Here is an 8,685-nt window from a genome sequence, read left to right on the forward strand (position 1 = left end):
TAAAACCCTAACTTGTATCCTTCTATTTCGCCTTGTATCACTCTCCATCTGGCAGTTCAATGCCTCCTATATTTAGTCCCTCTTTTTGATTATTTTGATCGTTTAGCTATTGATTTCCATGATTTCCTGTTGTATGTATTATTTTGTTTATTTATTTATTTTTTAGAATTAGTCTTAATTTGTTTGTTTTTGTGCTTTCCCTGTTTGAGTTGCGTTGATATCAGGACGTTCTGTTTTGTGTCCTTGTATTGTGCTGGTACCTGATATTATTGGTCATCAGGCCAAACAATCTCCTTTAGCATTTCTTGCAGTCTTGGTTTAGTTTTTGCAAATTCTCTAAACTTGTGTTTATCTGTAAATATCTTAATTTCTCCTTCATATTTCAGAGAGAGTTTTGCTGGATATATGATCCTTGGTTGGCAGTTTTTCTCGTTTAGTGCTCTGTATATGTCGTCCCATTCCCTTCTTGCCTGCATGGTTTCTGCTGAGTAGTCTGAACTTATTCTTATTGATTCTCCCTTGAAGGAAACCTTTCTTTTCTCCCTGGCTGCTTTTAAAATTTTCTGTTTGTCTTTGGTTTTGGCAAGTTTGATGATGATATGTCTTGGTGTTTTTCTTTTTGGATCAATCTTAAATGGGGTTCGATGAGCATCTTGGATAGATATCCTTTCTTCTTTCATGATGTCAGGGAAGTTTTGTGTCAGGAGTTCTTCAACTATTTTCTCTGTGTTTTCTGTCCCCCCTCCCTGTTCTGGGACTCCAATCACTCGCAAGTTATCCTTCTTGATAGAGTCCCACATGATTCTTAGGGTTTCTTCATTTTTTTTAATTCTTTTATCTGATTTTTTTCCAGCTATGTTGGTGTTGTTTCCCTGGTCCTCCAGAAGTCCCAGTCTACATTCTAATTGCTCGAGTCTGCTCCTCTGACTTTCTATTGCGTTGTCAAATTCTGTAATTTTATTGTTAATCTTTTGGATTTCTACATGCTGTCTCTCTATGGATTCTTGCAACTTGTTAATTTTTCCACTATGTTCTTGAATAATCTTTTTGAGTTCTTCAACAGTTTTATCAGTGTGTTCCTTGGCTTTTTCTGCAGTTATCCTAATTTCATTCGTGATATCTTTAAGCATTTTGTAAATTAGTTTTTTATATTCTGTATCTGATAATTCCAGGATTGTATCTTCATTTGGGAAAGATTTTGATTCTTTTGTTTGGGGGGTTGGAGAAGCTGTCATGGTCTGTTTCTTTATGTGGTTTGATATGGACTGCTGTCTCCGAGCCATCACTGGGAAACTAGATTTCCCCAGTAGTCAGCTAAAAAAAAATGCAGTCAGATCCCTATCTGAATTCTCTCTCTGGCTCCGGGTATTCGGATGTTAATGGGGTCGCCTGGGGAGGGTGGGGGAGGGATCTGAGAGCTAGGAGTGTAGCACCACAGAATATAGAGCTGAACACCACGTTCACGCTCCGCCCCCGTTTGCCAAAATCCGGGCTGGACGGGTCCCTGGCTAGGACACTGCTTTCCTTGCTCGAAAACCAGTCCCTTCCTCCTGGGGACTTCCTCCGGTGCGCGGCACCGCTCGTGGGCACTGGGTGGGCGTTTCCCGCACGAACGGGTGGGCCCGCCCCCAGGGTCTATTCAGGCGATTATAATTAGATCCCGCGGTCACGCCCCGCTTGTGCGCGCGCCCAAATCCCAGCGGGATGACTTCCGGGTTGAGACGCTGCTTTCCCTGTTCGGGAACCAGTCACTTCCTCCCCGGGACTTCTCCTTCCGGAGCGCCACACCTCTCGCGCGAACTGGGTTGCGTCACCTGCACGGCCAGGTGGGCCCGCCCCCTGGGTCAATTCAGGGCAATAAAAATGGACTCCGTGCTCACGCCCCGCTCGTGCGCGCGCCCAAGCCCCAGCAGGACGGAACCCCGTCTGGGACGCTAGTTTCTGCGCTTCGGGACCAATCAGTTCCTCCGCACGGCCAGGTGGGCCCGCCCCCTGGGTCAATTCAGGGCAATAAAAATGGACTCCGCGCTCACGGCCCGCTCGTGCGCGCGCCCAAGCCCCAGCAGGGCGGCACTTTGGGATGCTACTTTCTGCGCTTTGGGACCAATCAGTTCCTCCCGGGGACTTCTCCTTCCAGTGTGCCGCACCTCTCGCGCAAACTGGGAGGGCGTCACTCGCACGACCAGGTGTTCCCGCCCTCTGGGTCAATTCAGGGTAATAAAAATGGACCCCGCGCTCATGCCCCGCCCGCGCGCGCGCGCGCGTGCCCAGATCGCAGCGGAATGGCTCCCCGTCTGGGATGCTGCTTTCCCTGTTTTGAGACCAGACACCTCCGGGGATTTCTCCCTCTGGTGTGCCGTGCCACACGCGCGGACTGGGTGCGCGTCCTCCCGCACGAACGCGTGGGCCCCGCCCTGGGGTCACTCCAGGGAAACACAGCTGACCCCCCCCCCCGCGCGCGCCCCGTCGGCTTCTCGCCTAACTCCCGGCGGACAGCAGAGCACCCCAGCTGGGACGCTGTTCTCCCCCCTCTCAGATCAGTCACTGCCTCCCGGGTGTTTCTCCCTCCGGCTGCGCCCCTACGCCGCCCGCGCCAACCTGCTAGGCTTCCTCCCGGGATGGGTTCGGGGGGGAAGGGGTGGGCCCCCTTTCTGTGCCGTCTGCCCCCCTGGGCTCTGCCCCAGATCGAGCTCCGAAGGTCACCTGCCTGGTGCGCTGGCTCCTAGTTCTGAAAACAGTCGCTGTCTGCCCGTATTTGTTCGTCCTCCGTCTCTAAGTCTGTGCTTGTTGTTCAGAGTTCATAGATTGTTATGTATGTGATCGATTCCCTTGTTTTTCCGAGTCTTTGTTGCAAGAGGGATCCGCGGGAGCGTCCACCTAGTCCGCCATCTTGGCCCCCTCTCCCTCCTGCTCTTTTTTGATTGTTGTTTGCTTGATATATTTTTTTCCCCATCCTTTGAGTTTTAGTTTGTATCTTTAAGTCTAAGGTGTGTCTTCTGTAGGCAGCACATAGACAGATTGTGTTTTTTAATCCTTTCTGCTACTCTCTGTCTCTTTATTGGTGCATTCAGTCCACTTACATTCAGCATAATTATTGATAGGTATGAGTTTAGTGCTGTCATTTTGATGTTTTTTTGTGTGTGTGTGTCTGTGTGTTGGGGGGGGAGTTTATTTGTTCCACTTAATTTTCTGTGCTGAGTCGTTTTTTCGTATGTATTTTCTTTTCATCTTTTTCATTTTTATTCCTTTTGTATTTGCTGGGTCTTTATATTTTCCTTTTTTAATTTTGATGTGTAGGATTGTCAGTTTCCTTTGTGGTTAGCTTAATATTTACCTCTATTTTTCTAAGTTTAAACGAATCTTTTATTTCTTTATATCACCTAGACTTTCTCTCCATATGTAAGGACTGGGAGTCACCTCTTATTCTTGGATCCCTGTCACAGATGACTAAGTGGAGTGGGTGGAGCCACCAGTCCTCAGGCCCCTGTTGTAGGTAGGTGAGGACTCTGCTTAATGGGCTGAGTGGTAGCAAATGTCAGAAATCTGCCACCCCGCCTTATTGCAGCTATAGATGAATATAGGCTTCAGGTATATACACTGTAATACTATGCTTATGATGGCCTACACTGTTGAAATGGGCCCACACAGGTCTATGCAGTGGTGAAAGGTATTCAAAATCCGTGTTCCCCTTAAGCCTGTGCCTAGGCAAATGGGCTGTGGCTGACCTGAGTTCCCATTTTAGGGGAGCTGGTACATTAATTTTTCCTGTTTGTTAATTTCTTCCCTCTCCAAAGCCAGGAGAATGGCTGGGGGTGCAAAACAAGTCCTACTTCAGGCCTAGGGAGTGCAGCAATAGCTGAAGCTGACAAGGAACTTGCAACAGAGTGTGGAGTGGGAAGGTAAATGGCAGAGAGGTATTTCCTAAAAGGTTTTTTCTTCTTCTTTTTTCAATCCATGTGGTTTGTTAGATGCTTATACTTATCTTTTGTCAATTGAGTGCTGTTTGTCTCTGGTTCTGGAGATGTGAGCAGACTCTCCACCACTCAGTGGAGAGTCTACCGATGTAGAAAACTTGTCCTGAGTGCCACTGCTTGCCTCACCATTTGTACCTGCCAACCCACCCTGCAAGGTTCCGGTTCCTACCAGGTCAGGTCTGGCAACTCATCTCTGCTTCTCAACCATCTCTCCCTTGCCCTGCCACTCAGTCTGATCCCTCAACTTTGTCTTTGATGTTCAGAGCTCCTAGATTTTCACATATAATTGGTTGACTTGGCTTTTTGTGTGTGTGTGTGTGTGTGTGTGTGTGTGCGAGAGGGTCTACCAGAAGCATCTGACTACTCCTTCATCTTGACTCTGCCTCCTTCAGCCATGCTTATTGCATCAAGTTAAGTTTCCTGGAAAGCAGAGATTAGGATGCCAAAGGTTTGTTAGGGAGTGCTCCTTGGATCAGCACCTGTGAAAGAGAAGGGAAAGAAGAAGGATTGGGTAGAGGAAGAAGTTGAGTTGCAACGCAGTTTCAAGATCAGCCTCTGTGACCCTGCAGGAAGCTCTGGAGATAGAATGGCCTTTCTTTTTTTTTTTATTTAAATAATTTTTATTGTGCTTTAAGTGAAAGTTTACAAATCAAGCCAGTCTCTCACATAAAAACTTATATACACCTTGCTACATACTCCCACTTACTCTCCCCCCAATGAGACAGCCCGCTCCCTCCTTCCACTCTCTCTTTTCGTGTCCATTTTGCTAGCGTCTAAGCCCCTCTACCCTCCCAGCTCCCCTCCAGGCAGGAGATGTCAACATAGTCTCAAGCGTCCACCTGAACCAGGAAGCTCGCTCCTCAGCAGCATCCCTGTCCAACCCATTTTCCAGTCCAATCCGTGTCTGAAGAGTTGGCTTCGGGAATGGTTCATGTCCTGGGCCAACAGAAGGTCTGGAGGCCATGACCACCAGGAAACTTCTAGTCTCAGTCAGACCATTAAGTCTGGTCTTATGAGAATTTGGGGTCTGCATCCAGCTGTTCTCCTGCTCCCTCAGGGGTTCTCTGTTGTGTTCCCTGTCAGGGCAGCCATATTTGTCCTTTTGCAACTGACTAATTTCACTCAGCATAATGCCTTCCAGGTTCCTCTATGTTATGAAATGTTTCACAGATTCATCACTGTTCTTTATTGATGCGTAGTATTCCCTTGTGTGAGTGTACCATAATTTATTTACCCATTCATCTGTTGATGGGCACCTCGGTTGCTTCCATCTTTTTGCTGTTGTAAACAGTGCTGCAATAAACATGGGTGTGCATATACCTGTTCTTTTAAAGGCTCTTATTTCTCTAGGATATATTCCAAGCAGTGGGATTGCTGGGTCGTATGGTAGTTCTATTTCTAGCTTTTTAAGGAAGCGCCAAATCGATTTCCAAAGTGGTTGTACCATTTCACATAAAATGGCCTTTCTGAGTTATTCTAGTCGGAGGAAGTGGGCCAGGCCTTTAAAAGGTGTGTTGATCATTCATTAGGTGCAACTCGGGAGGCAGTTTGACCTTGGGTGCAGAAGCTCTCTTCTACTGAGGCACTTCCAAATAGGGCTAACAGTTAAAGGCACTGTGCTAAGCTAAGTGCTGAAGTGAGTGCTTAAAATATGTGAAAGTAGCAGGAAAGAAAGGAACAAATGAGAATGCCAGACCTGGAATAAATTTGTGCTGGTTCACATTCATTGAATACACTGAGTACTTATTAGGTGGAAGGTGTTATATTTGTTGCTGTTTCTTGCTATTGAGTTAGCACCAACTAATTGGATCCCACGTATAACCAAATGAAACCCTTCCCAGTCTTTTGCCCTCTTCATAATTTTTGGTATGTTTGAATTCATTGTAGTGGCCATTGTAAATCCATCTCCTTGCAGGTTTCCCAGGCCTTTGCTGTCCTTTAACTTTATCAAGCATTATATCTTTCTAGTGATTGGTCCCTTCTGATGATGCATCCAAAGTAAGTGAGTTAAAGACTCAGATCAATATTCTGTTCTCCATTGAGTTTTCACTGGCTGATTTCTAGAAGTAGATTGCTAGGCCTTTCTTCCTAGTTTGTCTTAGTCTGGAAGTTCCACTGAAACTTGTCTACAATGGGTGACCCTGCTGATATTTGAAATACTAGTGGCATGGCTTCCAGCATTATAGCAATGTGCAAGCCACCACAGTAATACAAACTGACATCAAACACTCGTAGTCACTATGGTGATTGACTCCACATCAGACTTTCCTAATAAGAGAATTAGCCTAAGCCTCCCATGGTAATGAAATTTCTCTCACTAGTAATTAGTTTTGGAAGGGGCCTATGTCCCATACCAGGCTGATAATATGGGCTGTCTTCTAAATGATTTCTTGGGAAGGTTATCTTTCTATTACAAAGAGGCCAAATAGAGGCAGTCAGTTTTCTGTTCCTATTACTGTTTCTGAACTGACCTATGTATTGTTGCAAACTTTGGTGACTATAAGGAGAACAACCTTAGGAAGAAATCAATATATGAAGACTGAAAATGCAACACCATTGTTCTGTGCCTGGACCTACCCTGTCTCTGAAACCGTTGTTAGGAGCGATGATTGTTTCTAATGTTTGACCCTGCTTGTGTCACCGATAAAGGTGAGGTATCTCAAACTTTCCCCAAAACAGGAACTAATATATTTATGCCAACTTTACAGATGATGAAACTTAGCTTGGAAGCAAATTGTCAAAGGTCAGACAGCTACTGTGGAGCAGAGGTAGGATTCAACTTGAAGTACAGGATGAAGATCATGTTCCCGAGATTTTAGACCAGATGCTTGGATAGGACCAGCCTAAAGAGTAGGGGCAGCAGTGCTGGATTCTCTGAGAGGATGAAAGGGAGGCGCCCTGGTTAGTTTTCACATATTTGGTTTTCTGATTCCATGTTGTTGATGAGTCCAATGGAAAAAATAGATGTGATGAGACACATGATAGATATGCAAGGACCCCTCATTTTACAGCCATTCTTACATCAAAACTATGAAACAAAATTAATATTACAAATCTTCCTCTATGCTCACTTTATTTCTCTTTTTCCTCTCCTTCATTCTTCCCTTCCTCTTTCAATCTTTTTCTCTCAATTCTCCTCTCTCTTCCACTACCAGATTCTTCAAATTTTAATTATTGAATACCCTAACGCCTAGGGACTCACAAAATTCCAGACTGTAATTGCCTCTGGGAAGCAAAGGGGAAGAATGGACAGGAACAAAAAGAATGTGTCTTCTTTATGCATATTATTTTTGTTGCTCGGTGCCATCAAATCTGTTCCGACTCATAGCAACCCTACGCACAACAGAACGAAACACTGCCCATTCCTGAGCCATCCTTACAATCATTGTTATGCTTGAGCTCTTTGTTGCAGTTACTGTGTCAATCCACCTCGTGGAGGGTCTTCCTCTTTTCCGCTGACCCTGTACTCTGCCAAGCATGATGTCCCTCTCCAGGGACTGATCCCTCCTGACAACATGTCCAAAGTATGTAAGACGCAGTCTTACCATCCTTGCTTCTAAGGAGAATTCTGGCTATATTTCTTCTAGGATTTGTTCATTCTTTTGGCAGTCCATGTTATAGTCAATATTCTTCAGCAACACCACAATTCAAAGGCATAAATTCTTCTTCGGTATTCCTTATTCTTTGTCCAGCTTTCACATGCATATGAGATGATTGAAAACACCATGGCTTGGGTCAGGCGCACTTTAGTCTTCAAGGTGACATCTTTGCTTTTCAACACTTTGCAGAGGTCCTTTGCAGCATATTTACCCAATGCAATGTATCTTTTTATTTCTTGACTGCTGCTTCCATGGCTGTTGATTGTGGATCCAAGTAAAATGAAATCCTTGACAGCTTCAATCTTTTCTCTGTTTATCATGATGTTGTTCATTGGTCCAGTTGTGAGGACTTTTGTTTTCTTTATGTAGAGGTGCAACCCATACTGAAGGCTGTGGTCTTTGATCTTTATTAGTAAGTGCTTGAAGTCCTCTTCACTTTCAGCAAGCAAGAACGTGTCTGCCAGTTTGTCATACTGTGGGGGCTTGCATGTTGCTGTGATGCTTGAAGCTATCCCACTGGTATTCAGATACGAGCAGGGTCACCCATGGAGGACAGGTTTCAGCTCAGCTTCCAGACTAAGACAGACTATGAAGAAGGACCTGGCAGTCTACTTCTGAAAACATTAGCCAGTGAAAATAGCAGCAGAATAGCAGCAGAAGTTTGTCTGATATAGTGCTGGAAGATGAGCTGCCGAGATTGGAAGGCACTCAAAAGATGACTGGGAAAGAGCTGCCTCCTCAAAGTAGAGTCAACCTTAATGATGTGGATGGAGTAAAGCTTTCAGGACCTTCATTTGCTGATGTGGCACGACTCAAAAGGAGAAGAAGCAGCTGCAAACATCCATTAATAACCTTTATGCATACTACTGTGTTAATTTAAGAAGGTAGTTGTTATGGCAAAATATCAGAATTTATTAATTCTGGAAACATAAATGCATGGGTATTTCTCCTGTCCTTCTGTGCTTTTGTGCCTGTTAAAACACTTCACTGATCAATAAATGGAAAGAGGTAAATGGCTGATTTAGCCTGTGGGTTCTGCCTGGTTTTCCACCTCCTCCCACAGAGTTCTTATGAACAAGTAGCAGAGTAAAGGCCAATGATCTTCCCTACAA

Source organism: Loxodonta africana, chromosome 3 (assembly GCF_030014295.1).
Source record: "Loxodonta africana isolate mLoxAfr1 chromosome 3, mLoxAfr1.hap2, whole genome shotgun sequence".
NCBI classification, from domain to species: domain Eukaryota; kingdom Metazoa; phylum Chordata; class Mammalia; order Proboscidea; family Elephantidae; genus Loxodonta; species Loxodonta africana.